The sequence below is a fragment of the Sapajus apella genome, unplaced genomic scaffold (genome assembly GCF_009761245.1).
Source record: "Sapajus apella isolate SASKATOON/1434 unplaced genomic scaffold, GSC_monkey_1.0 scaffold57, whole genome shotgun sequence".
Lineage (NCBI taxonomy): Eukaryota > Metazoa > Chordata > Mammalia > Primates > Cebidae > Sapajus > Sapajus apella.
The window spans coordinates 761,553-776,792 of NW_022436997.1; the positions used below are offsets into that span (position 1 = coordinate 761,553).

The 15,240-nt window shown below is 41.2% G+C and overlaps 1 protein-coding gene and 1 long non-coding RNA gene across 7 annotated transcripts in view; one reads left to right on the forward strand and one right to left on the reverse strand.

Annotated features, from left to right (window-relative positions):
- Positions 1-15,240, reverse strand: part of CUNH18orf25 (chromosome unknown C18orf25 homolog) — a 95,548-nt gene that overhangs the window by 50,719 nt on the left and 29,589 nt on the right. For 3 of the 6 annotated variants that reach the window (XM_032245244.1, XM_032245240.1, XM_032245243.1), the window contains exon 1: positions 6,617-6,679. The exons of the other annotated variants lie outside the window; for them this stretch is intronic. The gene's annotated coding sequence lies outside the window, so the exon portion shown is untranslated. Of the gene's footprint in view, positions 1-6,616; positions 6,680-15,240 lie in introns of those variants that run through there. 6 annotated transcript variants of the gene reach the window in all.
- On the forward strand, positions 10,812-11,306 carry LOC116528125. The gene is made up of 2 exons (XR_004258868.1): positions 10,812-10,892; positions 11,210-11,306. It is a non-coding gene; the product is annotated as an uncharacterized LOC116528125 (long non-coding RNA).

Genomic DNA, 15,240 nt, shown 5'->3' on the forward strand with positions numbered 1-15,240 from the left:
CACAGGTACAGGACATAATCTTTAATCTCAAGAGCTTATGACTTATATAGTTAAGTCCTTAACATTTTTGGTAAGTTCTTGGAAACTGAGACTTTCAGTGAAATGACTTTAAACAAAACCAATTTTTCTCATTGAAGACTGGCAGTAGCTTGTTCCACTTAAAGTCGCAGTTTCCAAGAACCTATTGAAAATGTGGTTTTTAAAGAGGATGCTAAATGTAGAAAGCAAGTAAAATACCTTGCCCTGTATATGTTACATTACAGAAAGCAACTATCATGTCCATAGGTCAAAGACACATGGAACCATTAATCTGCACAGTATGCTAGTTAGGTGCAATATGGCATCTCCATCATCTCACTCCATCAACTTACCTGACAGTTCAATCTACATAGACGAAAACTAGGAAATACTTGAAAAATTCTTTAAAACTGATCTAACATGCCAAGCACACTTTTGCTTAATACAAACATAAATATCCTAATACCTGTTTTTGTTTTTCATAGCCCTATTCTCAGCTGTTGATAAAACAGGCATTCTTATTAAGTTTCCTTAACACATTCATGGAAACCAGAACATTCATGGCCACTGGAATATTTGTTAATTTAAAATAATCCTAGGCTCGGAGTGATGGCTCATACCTGTAATCTCAGCACTTTGGGAGATCAAGGCAGGCAGATCACCTGAGGTCAGGAGTTTGGGACCAGTCTGGACAACATGGTGAAACCCCATCTCTACTAAAAATATTAAAATTGGCCAGCCATGATGGTTAGCGTCTGTAGTCCCAGCTACTTGGGAGGCTGAAACTGGAGAATCACTTGAACCCATGAGGCAGAGGCGGCAGTGAGCCAAGACTGTGCCACTGCACTACAGCCTGGGCAATAGAGCAAGACTCCATCTCAAAAAAATAAATAAAATAAAAAATAAACAATCCTGTGTGTAGCCTACTTCACAAGTATATTTGTATTAATTATAATACTAATGTTGGAGCTAAATGAAAATCAGCATAAATATTTTTTCTGACACCATTACAAAAAAATTTAACACCTCTGAAAGCCAATAGAGGGAGTAACAGTTAAACCAACAGAGACTATTATAAATAAAGCATGCTGTCAATACAAATATGAAATAAAACATTCACAAATACAAAATACCCCCAGGTATGAGGAATAAATCCAAGTTCTTTTTTTAAGCCAGCCAAATTTAGTAGTAGGGGGGACTAAGATTTTCTAACTGAATAAAAATGAGGGTTGATTCTACAATGGAGATTCAAGTTGTATATTCTGGAATAAAGATTCTTCTTAAAGCCAGGCATGGTGGCTCACACCTGTAATCCCAGCACTTTGGGAGGCTGAGGCAGGTGGATCGCAAGGTCAGGAGTTCAAGATCAGCCTGGCCAAGATGGTGAAATCCTGTCTCTGCTAAAAATACAAAAATTAACTGGGCACAGTGGCAGGCACCTGTAATCCCAGATACTCAGAAGGCTGAGGCAGGAGAATCGCTTGAAACCGGGGGGCGGAGGTTGCAGTGAGCTGAGATCGTGCCACTGCACTCCGGCATGGTCCACTGCACTCCAGCCTGGGAGAGAGGGTGAGACTCAGTCTCCAAAAAAAACAAAAAAAAAAAAAAAAATCTTCCCAAAGTTAAAATATCTGAGAAAATATACTGAAATGGAATTAATGTCAGCTATATAGGACAAACATCAAAAGTCTCCATTTTTGAAAGAAGGCAGCACTGGATATTTTCAAAGTATATAATGCAGCGTCAGATTGAAAAGTAAATTTGTTAAAATGACCATACAACTCTTGTTTCTTCAAGAAATAAATTGTGTGGATAACACAAGTACATCTAGATTGTTTTTCCCTGTAAAAAGAAAAAAAAAATGACAATATGGGACATCATTCAATTTAATGATTATCTTTCAAGTTCCTTAAATTTGAGTAGTTAACTGAGATTTAATTTCTACTACCTAAATTAATATTGCAGTCAAATATTAGTATTGCAGTCAAAACCACTTAAATATGCTCAAATTGGGCCAGGATCTGTGGCTCATGCCTGTAATCCCTGAACTTTGGGAGGCCGAGGCAGGCAGATAACAAGGTCAAGAGTTCGGGAACAGCCTGGCCAACATGATGAAACTCCATCTCTACTAAGAACACAAAAATTGGCCGGGCATGGTGGCGCGTGTCTGTAGTCCCAGCTACTCAGGAGAATGAGGCAGGAGATTCGCTCAAACCTGGGAGGCAGAGGTTGCAATGACCCGAGATTGTACCACTGCACTCCAGACTGAATGACAGAGCAAGACTGTCTGGGGTGGGCAGTTCAAATCAATCACAAAAGACTAGCATTAATCACAAATAGGACACAAGTTAGCTCATCATGGTATATTCATACAATGTGGCCATTTAAAAAATGAGAAAGCACTTCATATAGAGAGATATGAAATAGTTCTCATACAATTTTAATGAAAAAAGATACATTATAGCATTTATGTAAATAAAGAAGAAAACTTTATTTACATGAGTTTATCTGTAGAGATGCATAGACTCTGGAAAGATGCTTAAGAAAATGGAAATACCAGTTGGGAAGGAAAGCAGGTGAATAAGGGAACAGGAGTAGAAGACAGTGCGGTATGCAGTCTTGTACCTCCTTAATTTGTAACGTATACAAACGTTATCCGTCTAAAAATCCACTGTGACATAAAAGTCTTCTGAAGAAAAAGAAGTGCCCTTTTTGGGACATAACACTAGACGACTTTTTGGGTCAAACTTAGTCAATAAATTCTACTGTGCTTTGTCCCTATAGTGGAATTTTGCTATAATTAATTAAATACAAAAGAAAAAAGTCACAGAAAGTGAAAATACAAGCTCTGACTAAACTCCCTGCAGTGGAATAAAAAGAAAGTGCCCTAACCACAGGGGAAAATGATGTCATACATAAAGATTAATCTTTCCAAATGACAAGATTATTTACTATATATATTGTTTTTGGTCAAGGGGGAAAAATAGGTTTCTCTGGTAGGAAGAGTCAAGTAGCTAGCAGTATAAAATGATATCATTGTCAAACAGAAATTGCATCACATAAATGGCATAAAAGCCTATCAACCCTCCGGGTTAATGTTGACAATAAATTTACATTCAGTGAAGTAATAAATATACAACACTTTTCCTTTTAGAACAGCACTTTCCCCAATGCTGTTCTTCCCTCCAATCTAAAGGCAACCTCCTCTACATGAGTACTAGAGCTCATCCCCCTCTCATTTCCCTAGAACCTTACATTACTGATCATTCCTTGGCTCTCTTCCATCTGTCACACCCAACTGGACCATTCATTCATTCATTAATTTTTGAAATCTGGCCGGGCGAGGTGGCTCACACCTGTAATCCCAGCACTCTGTGAGGCCAAGGTGGGTGGATCACAAGGTCAGGAGTTCAAGACCAGCCTGGCCAACATGGTGAAACCCCATCTCTATTAAAAATATAAAAAAATTAGTCAGGCATGGTTGGTGCACGTCTGTAATCCTAGCTACTCAGGAGGCTGAGGCAGGAGAACTGCTTGAACCCAGGAGGTGGAGGTTGCAGTGAGCTCAGATTGTGCCACTACACTCCAGCCTGGACAAGAGAGTAAGACTCCGTCTCAGAAAAAAAAAAAAAAAAAAAAATTGAAATCCTCCTTCAACTTATCACCTTCAACCTCACATCACCCTCTCGAACTATCATGCTATTCTTTCGCAGCTAATCTTATTATAAGAGCTGTGTAAACCTATTTCCTTAGCTCTCACACTCCCTTCTGCAATCCAATCCAACCTGACATCTCCTATCAAACCAGTGGAACAAGCCTAGGCAACATGGCAAGACCCCATCTCTACAAAAAATTTAAAAATTAGCTGCGCATGGTGGCACATGCTGTGGTTCCAACTCCTGGGGAGGCTGAGTAAGGAGGATCCCTTGAGCCGAGGAGACCAGGGCTGCCGTGAGCTGTGTTTGCACCACTACATTCCAGGCAGGGGGACAGGGCAAGATCCTGTCTCAAAAAATAAAATAAAAAAGCCAAAAACTCAGTGGAACAGTTATTGCCACTGGGTTTTTAATGACCTCCTTATCTTTAAATCCAACGTATTTCTACCGTAATCTTACTTAATGTTTAAGCAGCACTTTATGCCTGACCACTTTCTCTGCTCCTTAAACCAATTAATGCCTTACTTTGGCTTCAAGGTTTCTCTATTCTTCTGGATGGTCCTTCCCAGTCTACTTTGTAGGCTTAACTTTCTCTACCAAATCTCAGGATTTAGTCCAAGGACTAGGTCCTTTTCCCATCCACCAACATAAGCTCTTTTTTTAAAAAAATAAGGTCTCACTCTGTCGCCCATGCTGGAGTGCAGGGTGCAGGGGCGCCATCTTGGCTCACTGCAACCTCTGCCTCCTTGGCTCAACTGATCCTTCCGCTTCAGCCCCAACAAGTAGCTATGACTACAGGCATGAGCCACCACGCCAGGCTAACTTTTGTATGTTTTGTAGAGACAGGGTTCACCATGTTGCCCAGGCTGATTACAGACTCCTGAGTTCAAGTGATCCACCCACCTCAGCTTCCCAAAGTGCTAGGATTACAGGTATGAGCCACCATACCTAGCCCAAAGTGAGCTCTTCTAAACCCACATTTTCCAACACCATCCCTAGACTAGTAATTTTATTTCTCCAGCTCAGATCTCGGAGCTCTATACCAGTCCACCCAAATACCCATCTTATTTTTAGACATCTATATTTAGATTTTGGAAAGGCACTACAATTGCATTATATCCAAATCCAGATCATCTCTGATCTACCCCATTCTGCTCCTTCTCTGGCTTTCTCTAGCTCAGTAAATAGCACTACTATTACTATTATGTCAGTAGCTCATATCAAAAACCTGAGTTATTTTTAACAATACTTTCTTCTCTACTTACTGAAACCCATCATTCACTACTTCCATCATTCACTAACTCCTATCAATCCCACCTCGATAGTTTTCTAGTCTGTCCACTATTCTCCATCTCCACTGTCACCACTCTAGACATAACTGCCATCATTTATTTGTCAATAGTACTATCATCACGTGTCTCTCTTCACACTCAATCTTTCTCCTGTGCACCAACCTGTTCTCCATATGGCAGGCAGAAAAATATTTTTACAAGGTAAATATGGTATCTTTATGAGAGAAAGTATTTTTTAAAGCCCTAGAAGGTAGGATAGAGGAGGATGGGTAAAGGTAACTTGAGAGTTATCTGATGTTTTTCTCCCCCTTTAAAAAGGGATTATGTGCCAGGCGCGGTGGCTCAAGCCTGTAATCCCAGCACTTTGGGAGGCCGAGGCGGGTGGATCACGAGGTCAAGAGATCGAAACCATCCTGGTCAACATGGTGAAACCCCGTCTCTACTAAAAATACAAAAAATCAGCTGGGCATGGTGGCACATGCCTGTAATCCCAGCTACTCAGGAGGCTGAGGCAGGAGAATTGCCTGAACCCAGGAGGCGGAGGTTGCGGTGAGCCGAGATCGCGCCATTGCACTCCAGCCTGGGCAACAAGAGAGAAACTCCGTCTAAAAAAAAAAAAAAAAAGGGATTATGTATTGCTTTCCGATCATAGTGAATGTGAAGGAAAAGAGATTACATGCAATAATCTAAATAAAACAGGTTAATTCTGGACAATGAAAATGAATTCGCTTTTTAATTCTTGTACACTTTAAGAAACTAAGATGACAAAAGATGCATAGTTCAAAGAGTTAAACCATGATTTTAAGCAGTATACAGTACTCAAACAGGAGACAGGGAGCGTAAAGTGTAAAACTGAATGAGGCTATCTGGAAGAGAAAAGTTGACGAACTTCATATGAGACTGCCTTCTTGGTAAGCAAAGCTAAATACAAAGTGAAAAGGAAGGCAGCCTTGGGGATTTGTAAAAAAAAAAAAAAAAAAAAAAAAAAAAAAAAGAAAAGTGTTATAACATCTGCTACAGAGAATCTGACAAGAGATTAAAACTGCTGTACAATAATTCATATAGTCAGAACAATTCACAATGATTAATTTCCAAACTTTGGGACCATTAACACAAACTTAAGAGAGAAAATGTGATTGCTCTCCCCTGCTCAAAACCCCTGCCCACCTTTCTAGTTTTCATCTTGGGCCACTCACACCCTAGCTCCCTCCAACTATCAAGAATGTCACATAAAAAGAGTTTTTTCCTGATCTCTGGCCTTTTAAAGTCATTTTAATTTTGGCCTATCCTTTTGCTGGCTACCTCTCAGAAATTAGAACAAGCCTTTGGTAATAATACAGGCTAATATCTTTAGCCTTTGATAAAATTGCATACTAACACTACCCCTATGAAATGCATATTACCTACATTATCTTCTTTCACAGCACTTTGAGCAACTGTAGTTAAGTAACTGTATACTATAATTGTCTGATGTCCATTCCACATACATATGACACATAAAAGATTTAAGAACCGAGCAGGGCAAGGTAGCTCACACCTGTAATCCCAGCACTTTGGAAGGCCGAGGCGGGCAGATCACAAGGTCAAGAGATCAAGACCATCCTGGCCAACGTAGTGAAACGCCATCTCTACTAAAAATATAACAATTACCTGGGCGTGGTAGTATGCGTCTGTAGTCCCAGCTACTCGGAAGGCTGAGGCAGGAGAATTGCTTAAACCCAGGAGGTGAAGGTTGCAGTGAGCTGAGATCACACCACTGCACTCCAGCCTGGTGACAGAGTGAGATTCTGTGTCAAAAAAAAAAAAAAAAAAGATTTAAGAACAGGAAATGATAACCACCTACCACCCCAGCTGATTCATCTCATCTGTAATAAGGAAAACAGACCTCAACACAAAAAGTATTATCAAGAAAAAAGGTATCATTCCAATTTTGCATGGACTAATGAAACATAATGAGAATCTGTGTATGTTTTCTCTGGATTGCAAATTTCTTAAGGTATAAAGCAAGGTCATCAGTTAAGGTGAAGATGAATGAGGTAGTACCTAAGTTGATCAGAAGAGTAAGTGTGAAACAGTACTAAGAAAGTGAAGGAACCAGGGAAGTACAATATCATATAATACAATTTCCAGGCAATAGTAAGGGTCCATGCTAAGGGTTGTAGCCATGAACTTCCAGACTGATACATATGGATATGTTTTTCTCCTTTCAAATTCAGCTGTATAAATCCAAGTGCGGAGAAAGTAAACGTTGGATTTAACCAGAATTTCAGTTTTGCCCAACAAGTAGAATGAAGTAAGAAAGAAGATAGCAAATATGCAAGAAAATCATTCCAATGATCACATCAGGCAAGTACAGAGCACAAAAACTGGGGTAGGCCAATGGAATGAACGTCCCAACAGGGCCAAAGAACATTGAAATCAGGGTACTGTAGAGCATGAGCTAGAAACATAGAATCCAAGAGTGCTGTAAATGAAACAAATTATGGGAGTGTTGCAGTTATTGGTAACAGGATCTAAAACAATGCTACTAAAAGTGTCTGTAAATCAATGTCCACCTGCAATGAAAGAAGTATAGAAACTAAGAGTAATTACTGAGAAATGTATAGCAACTTTGTACTGTTACAACAATCAAAATCAGTATTTCAACTTCCTAGTAATTGATTTTTATAGTATTTTATACAATCCACAGTGGACTGGAAATAAAAATTTACTAGTCCTTCACAATGGATAGTTCAAGAAGCACTGGTTAGGGTACAACCACGGAAGTAGGTGACTGATGTCAGGTGGTGGACAAAACCATCACAGGAGAGTTGCTCACAGAACTTAGTGAGTTGTGTCAGAAGGATCACTTATGTGTACATACTGAAATCAGTAAGAATTGACCAGGTGCAGTGGCTCATGCCTGTAATCCCAGCACTTTGGGAAATCAAAGTGGGAGGATCGCTTGAACCCAAAAGTTCAAGACCAGCCAGAGCAACACAGTGAGACCCTGTCTCTACAAAAAATTTAAAAATTAGCTGGGCATAGTGACGCATGCCTGTAGCCCCAGCTACTTGGGAGGCTGAGGTAAGAAGATTGCTTCAGCCCAGGAGGTCAAGGCTGCAGTGTGATTATCCCACTGCACTCCAGCCTGGGTGACAGAGTGAGGCCCTGTCTCAAAAAAAAATTAAAAAAAAAAAGGGCTGTGGCAGAGAGAGTGGGAGAATGAAGTGGGTTAAAGGGTATAAACATACACTAAGATAAAAGGAATAAATTTAATGTTTGATAGCAGGGGGGAGAAAACAAAAGGAGGACTGTGTTTTCAATATCCCCAACAACTCAGTTGAGTTCTCAAAGAGTTAATGTTTAATGTCCGAAATGAAAATGATTATTTAAATTACTCATAAATGAGATCACAACAGTTATCAGTAAAGATAGATTTGAGAGATATTTTAAAGAGAGAGGAGACAAGGTTTCATCAAAGATCACGGAAGTTCTCTATAAGAGAAAAAATGAGGCTGAAAACCACTCCTTGGGTGACTATGGGTAGACTACGGGAAGAGTAAAAAGTTTGGTGGTAGAGGCCAAGCAGTGGCTCACCCCTATAATCCCAGCACTTTGAGAGGTCAACGTCGGAAGATCTCTTAAGGCCAGAAGTTCCAGACTAGCTTGGGCAACATAGTGAGACACCATCTCTACAAAAAAATCTTACAAATTAGCCGTGTGTTATGGTGTATGCTTGTAGTCTCCGCTACTTGGGGAGCTGAGGTGGGAGGATCACTTCACCCTAGGAGGTTGAGGCTGCAGTGAGCCATGACTATGGCACTGCACTCCAGTCTAGGAGACAGAGCAAAGAAAAAAAAGTTTGGAGGTACAGAAATAATCAACTTGGATTTGGGCTGAATAATCCTCATAACACAGGTCTCTGCTGGGGGCAGTGGGTCATGCCTGTAATCCCAGAATTTTGGGAGGCAGAGGTGGGAGGATCACTTGAGTCCAGGAGTTAAAAACCAGCCTGGGAAACATGGCAAAACCCCATCTATAGAAAAAATACAAAAAAACTGGCAGAGCATAGTAGCATGTGCCTGTAGTACCAGCTACTAGGGAGGCAAGGTGGGAGGACGGTGTGAGCCCAGGAGGTCAAGGCTGCAGTGAGCCATGACTGCACCACTGCATCAAATGATGCCTGCCTGAGCAATAGAGTGAGATCCTGTCTCAAAAATACAAAACAAAACAACCCACAGGTCTCAAGAAATATAGAAATACAGATTTTCACATCATTGATATGACAGGTGATGGCTAAATACATCAATTCATCCAGGGAAAAAGCACAGTGAACACAGAACAGACTTTAACAGAAATTAAAGTTCAAAAGATGTGAACCAGAAATATTTTCATGTATAAACTGGTAGGCAAGGAATTATTTTTGGAGGGAAATAAGACATACCCATAAAAAACACAGAGAAAACATTCCTTCTAGAAATGCTCTTATTAGATTGTTAACAACTTCCTGTAGAGTTAGAATTGCAAAAAAGGACCATGATTAATGGAATCTTACCAAAGACCAACCACTACTGGAAATCCTCCTGAAGATTTTGACATAGCAATGTATAAAATCATTAAGCACTAAATATAATTAAGACTTGCTTTTTGGCCGGGCGCGCTGGCTCACGCCTATGATCCCAGCACTTTGGGTGGCTGAGGCGGGTGGATCACGAGGTCAAGAGATAGAGACCATCCTGGTCAACATGGTGAAACCCTGTCTCTACTAAAAATACAAAAATTAGCTGGGCATGGTGGTGCACGCCTGTAGTCCCAGCTATTCGGGAGGCTGAGGCAGGAGAATTGCTTGAATCCAGGGGGCAGAGGTTGCAGTGAGCCGAGATCACACCATTGCACTCCAGCCTGGGTAACAAGAGCGAAATTCCGTCTCAAAAAAAAAAAAAAAAAAAAAAAACCTGCTTTTTACCCCTTTCCATTTTACCTGCGAACAACCATCATTAACCATCCTTTAACAACACTACAATAATATAATGCTCCCATTAAAACCAATGAATAGAGCCGGGCGTGGTGGCTCAAGCCTGTAATCCCAGCACTGTGGGAGGCTGAGGCGGGTGGATCACCAGGTCAAGAGATCGAGACCATCCTGGTCAACATGGTGAAACCTCGTCTCTACTAAAAATACAAAAAAAAATTAGCTGGGCATGGTGGCGCGTGCCTGTAATCCCAGAGACTCAGGAGGCTGGGGCAGGAGAATTGCCTGAACCCAGGACGCGGAGGTTGCGGTGAGCCGAGATCGCGCCATTGCACTCCAGCCTGGGTAACAAGAGCGAAACTCCGTCCCAAAAAAAAAAAAAAAAAACCAATGAATAGGCCGGGGCCTCCACTCAAGGAGGCCCCCACAGATTACCTGAGCTCAGGAGTTCACGACCAGCCTGGGCAACAGGATGAAACCCGGCCTCTACTAAAATACAAAAACTTAGCCACTCAGGAGGCTGAAGCAGGAGAACTGCTTGAATCTGGGAGGTGGAAGTTGCAGTGAACCAAGATTGCACCACTGCACTCTAGCCTGGGCGACACTTCGAGACTCCATTTAAAAAAAAAACCAAATGAATAAACTAAAACTGTATTATCCTTCCTAACGTGAGGAATGCAAACCAAAGTCATCTTATGTTACAAGTTTATTGTTACGACAGGCCCTTTTCCTTTTCAGTTGAAACCACAAGTTGACACCATAAATTGACAAAAGCACAGCCCATTAAATGATATGTTTCTTAAGTAAGATTTTGCTCTACACTCATGTAAAATACAGTATTCTAAATGCTAGCACTCTTGCATCTATTTATTTTATATTACCAACCTAGAACTGTAAGAAACACAAGCAGCTAATGCCTCAAACATGGTCTACATGAACCAGTTAACTTATACTGCTCTTCCACACGCAAAAGTATTATTAGAAGGCCGGGCGCGGTGCTCAAGCCTGTAATCCCAGCACTTTGGGAGGCCGAGGCGGGTGGATCACCAGGTCAAGAGATCGAGACCATCCTGGTCAACATGGTGAAACCCCGTCCCTACTAAAAATACAAAAAATTAGCTGGGCATGGTGGTGCGTGCCTGTAATCCCAGCTACTCAGGAGGCTGAGGCAGGAGAATTGCCTGACCCGGGAGGCGGAGGTTGCGGTGAGCCGAAATTGCGCCATTGCACTCTAGCCTGGGTAACATGAGTGAAACTCCGTCTCAAAAAAAAAAAAAAAAAAAAAAAAGTATTATTAGATAATTCATGAATTCAATGTTGCTTTTACTGAACAATACTCTGAACTAAATAATGCTTCCTACTTAGACCAAAAATTAAAGGCAACTTTAAAGAAGGTCAATGTTTTGCTAACAAAACAAAGCCCTTTGCACACAGGAGGCTATAGTACTTTTCCTGTCACAGAAATTCAGGCTTACAAAGAAAGAAAAAAGAAAGCCTAACAGTTGATCCTGTCCATTCCCTTGCAATCTAGGACTGGACCCAACAGGACACCTTCTGCTGTTTACCTAATCTAGCTTCAACACCAAGTGATAGGGTATATACCAATCTTCCTTGAGAGAATGAGAGAACAAGATATTTTGAATTTGTCAGTTTTTTCCAAGATTACTGCAGTCTTTCATTTTATAAAAGATATTAAAAATTCTATAACTGTGACCAAAAAAAAAAAAAAGCATAAAAACAAGTCTATAAGACACATACTACAGATCAACTTTCCATGCAAGTCTACTCTTACCTTCAATATTTAAATTCCTACTCACTTCCCTCCCACAAAAACTCAATCTATGCCCACAAATTTTCAAAGGAATATGAGCCCACTAAAAAACAAACTAGGTGCTGAGTTCTCTGTTCTTTAAATCAAATCAGTCAGACTCCTTAAGCTTTTTGTGGGGGGAGCCAGGCACTATGGCTCACACCTGTAATCCCAGTACTTTGGGAAGGATTACTTTAGGAGGCCTTGGCAGGTGGTTCACTTGAAACCAGGAGATTGAGACCAGCCTGGGCAACATGGCAAAACCCCATTTCCACTAAAAATACAAACATTAGCTGCACATAGTAGCGCATGCCTATAGTCCCAGCTACTCAGGAGGCTGAGGCACAAGAATTGCTTGCACCTGGGCCGGGCGTGGTGGCTCACGCCTGTAATCCAAGTACTTTGGAGGCCAAGGCGGGTGGATCACCTGAGGTCGGGAGTTCAAGACCAGCCTGACCAACATGGTGAAACCCCGTCTTTAAAAAAAAAAAAAAACAGAATTAATTGAACCTTAGAGGAGAAGGCCGAGATCGTCCTTGCACTCCAGCCTGGGCGACAGAGTGAGACTCTGTCTCAAAAAGAACAAACAACAAAAAACTATTTTAAGAAAAATGTAATTGAAATATTACCACAGAGAAATGCACATCGTTAAGTGTGCATCTTGACACATTTATATAAAATACACATATCCACATACAGAACACTCCCAATACCCAGAAGCATCCCCTCATGCCCCCTCTAGTCATTATTCACCCTAAAAAGTAACCAGTATTTGACATCACAAATCATTTTGCCTGTTCCTTTATTTTTGTGTCAAGTGTCTTCAGTTCAACAATGTCTCTGAGGGTCATTCATGCAACAGTATGCAATAGCAGCTTATTTTCATTACTGGAAAGTATTCAACCGTATTAACTATACCACAATTTATCTATCCATTCTATTTTTTTTTTTTTTTTTTTTTTGGGACGGAGTTTCGCTCGTTACCCAGCCTGGAGTGCAATGGCGCGATCTCGGCTCACAGCAACCTCCGCCTCCCGGGTTCAGGCAATTCTCCTGCCCCAGCCTCCTGAGTCGCTGGGATTACAGGCACGCGCCACCATGCCCAGCTAATTTTTTATAGTTTTAGTAGAGATGGGGTTTCACCGTGTTGACCAGGATGGTCTCGATCTCTTGAGCTCGTGATCCAACCACCTAGGCCTCCCAAAGTGCTGGGATTACAGGCTTGAGCCACCGTGCCCGGCCCTTTTTTTATTTTTTTTTGATAGGGAGTCTCAGTCTTTCGCCCAGGCTGGAGTGCAGTGGTGCGATCTCGGCTCACTGCAACCTCCGCCTCCCAGGTTCAAGCGATTTTCCTGCCTAAGCCTCCCAAGTAGCTAGGACCACAGGTGCAAGACGCCACACCCAGCTATTTTTTGTATTTTAGTAGAGATGGGGTTTCACTGTATTGCCCAAGCTGATCTCGAACTCCTGAGTTCAGGCAATCCACCCACCTCGGCCTCCCAAAGTCCTAGGATTATAGGCATGAGCCAGCATACCCCGCCTATCCATTCTACTCTTGACAGACATTTGTGATTTTTTTCAGTCTGGGACATCATGAGCAATGCATTCATAAAAAGTTTCATACATGTCTTCTTGTGCACATTTGCATATGTTTCTGTTATATATATACCCAGGAGTTAATACAACTCCTAAATTAAGTCATAGAATATGCTTATATTCAGCTCTACTAGAAAGTTTTCCCAAATGCTTCCATCAATTTGTCCTCCTGCCAACAATGTCTGAGAGTCTCTGGTTTTTTCATACTTTATCAACACTAGCATTGTTAGTTTTGGGTTTGTTTTAGGCATTTACTTTAGTCATTCTAGTGGAAGTAAAACAGTATTCCCTCCAAGTCCATCATATCTAGAAGACACATGATCCACATATTTCTATTTCAGTCTCCAACAGAAAAGAAAATGAAAACTTCAATAAAATCTCTCCATATAGTCTCTTCCAACTCTATATAATCCCTCCAATGACACTAATGAAGCAGTTATTTGAGAATATCTTATTTCATCCTTAACTAAAGTGCCTAGCTCATACTAGCTATGTACAAATGAATGTCTTTTCTATGCTACAAGTACATGGGTGCTAGTAGGGCACTTTTCAGCTAGTGTGCATGCTACCAAAAAAGGGCAACCAAATCCTGAGAAAATTACATTTTTGATATTTTGCAAACTATCAACAAAGTAAGAAAAACTCAAAGTGTACTCCCCCAACACAGACACAACAGTGAGCTAAAAACTGGGCATAAAACAATGTGGAAATACTAGAGTTGTCCTGGCAACAAATACCATACTAGTTGGAGAACAGAAGACTAAGCTTTAGGCCAGGGCAAAGTTAAGAAAACTAGATCTAGGCCAGGCATGGTGGCTCACACCTATAATCCCAACACTTTGGGAGGCTAAGGAAGTGGGATCACCTGAGGTCAGGAGTTCGAGACCAGCCTGGCCAACATGGTGAAACACCATCTCCACTGAAAATACAAAAATTAGCCGGGCATGCTGGCGGGTGCCTGTAATTCCAGCTACTCAGGAGGCTGAAGGAGGATAATCGCTTGAACAGGGAGGCAGAGGCTATAGTGAGCTGACATCATGCCACTGCACTCCAGCCTGGGTAACAAGAGCAAAACTCCGTCTTAAAAAAAAAGAAAAGAAAACTAGATCTGACATTCCTGCTGTAAGCTGGGATCCTCACAGTGGCTTATACCAGTAATGAAAAGGATGTCTAGGGGGAAACAAAAACACCTGTCAACAGAGGGCTCACCAAGAAACTTGTAGGCCAAGGCTGGGAGATCAGAACTCAGAGAATTTGATACCACTTCCTTATTCTTACTTGGATTTAGAATTCAAATTTACATTGTCCACATGGTCAAGAAACCCTGAAAAAGCGAAGAAATCCGCAATGAAGGAAAGCATTGTCACCCTAGGATCTCAAAATCTCCACCACATCAATTTAACCAAACAGAGTTTATAAGACAAAAAAAGTCCAAAATGTACAAAAAAAGTCTCTATTCCTCACAGTCTGCTGAAACTACAAACATATTCAAACCCCCTTACCTATTTTCAAAAAAATACATGTAAGGAATTCTCTTACATGTATTTTTTTGAAAGTCTACATGAAAAGTATTTCAAGGCTGGGCGTGGTGGCTCACACCTGTAATCCCAGCACTTTGGGAGGCTGAGGCGGGTGGATCACGAGGTCACGAGTTTGAGACCAGCCTGACCAACATGGTGAAACCCTGTTTCTAATAAAAATATGAAAAAATTAGCCAGGTGTGGTGGCACATGCCTGTAATCCCAGCTACCCAGGAGGCTGAGGCAGAAGAATGGCGTGAACCCAGGAGGCAGAGGTGGCAGTGAGCCAAGATTGCACCACTGCACTCCAGCCTAGGCAGCAGAGCGAGACTCCATTTCAAAGAAGAAAAGTGTTTCAAAAAAAAAAAAAAAAAAAAAAAAAAAAAAAAAAAAA